This window comes from Ctenocephalides felis, unplaced genomic scaffold, assembly GCF_003426905.1.
Source record: "Ctenocephalides felis isolate EL2017-DRISC unplaced genomic scaffold, ASM342690v1 CF-g0.4_SCAFFOLD_03571, whole genome shotgun sequence".
In the NCBI taxonomy this organism is placed as follows: Eukaryota; Metazoa; Arthropoda; class Insecta; order Siphonaptera; family Pulicidae; genus Ctenocephalides; species Ctenocephalides felis.
Genome location: NW_020539725.1, coordinates 45345226 through 45346177, shown reverse-complemented (window position 1 = coordinate 45346177; position 952 = coordinate 45345226).

Below are 952 nucleotides of genomic sequence, written 5' to 3'. Positions count from 1 at the left end.
GTATACTAGGTACAGTTTCTGCATTTATAGGAAAAATTTGGTAAATTAATCTTAACATAATTAAACTGAAGTTTTATATTGCTTTATTTATATTTAATATATGTTATTTATATTAACTGATGCGATTACAAATCATTAGTGGTGTCTTATTTATCTTACCAAGTAGGAGGTTCGGTAAATGTTCTTTCACTTCATTTATCTTAACTATTCACTTTCAGGATGGAACATTCCTGCTGCACATGCATCAATAAATTTACTGTAGTTTATTTTAAGTTTCTTAAGTGATATAAATATAAAACATCTCTTCAATTTATCTTAAATGTCTAACTACGTCCTAAAAATAAAGAAAATAAAAATTACAGAAAGATTGGTTGATAACACTTGGTTTCAATGAAAATGTGCGAAAATCATTCCGCACACACCTAACTTCCCAAAATTAAAAAAAAAAGTGTTTTAAATACATAGAGTATAGAAAGTATTAAGATATTCATTTCCAGCGCTTAATAACCCTCTTGATTAGATTGTAGCACAGAACTGAATTTAAATCGTGTACAAATACCATATCCAACTATTGCAAATTTTCAATGAAACTCTTATGCAAAAAATATATTCTCATCCATCTTGCGCGGACACCCAAATAAATTGGTTAAGACAATGAATGGAGTGTTAAGTAATCCCAAGGACTTACTGAAAGGAATATAATATAATTTTCATTGTTTGCGAATCGTACAGTCGAATCGTGGACGTGCGAAATACGAAATTGCAGAGTTTAATAAAATCATATCATGACGTATTTTATTATCAATAACGATGAGGCCTCAAGGGGACAAATATTTATAATTGAGATTAACGCACGCGATGAGTTTATAATGTAATGTGTTAACATATGCAAACGATATGACCTTTTAAATGAGAGTCAAAATAAAAATGCAGAATTCGAATTCAATTATCG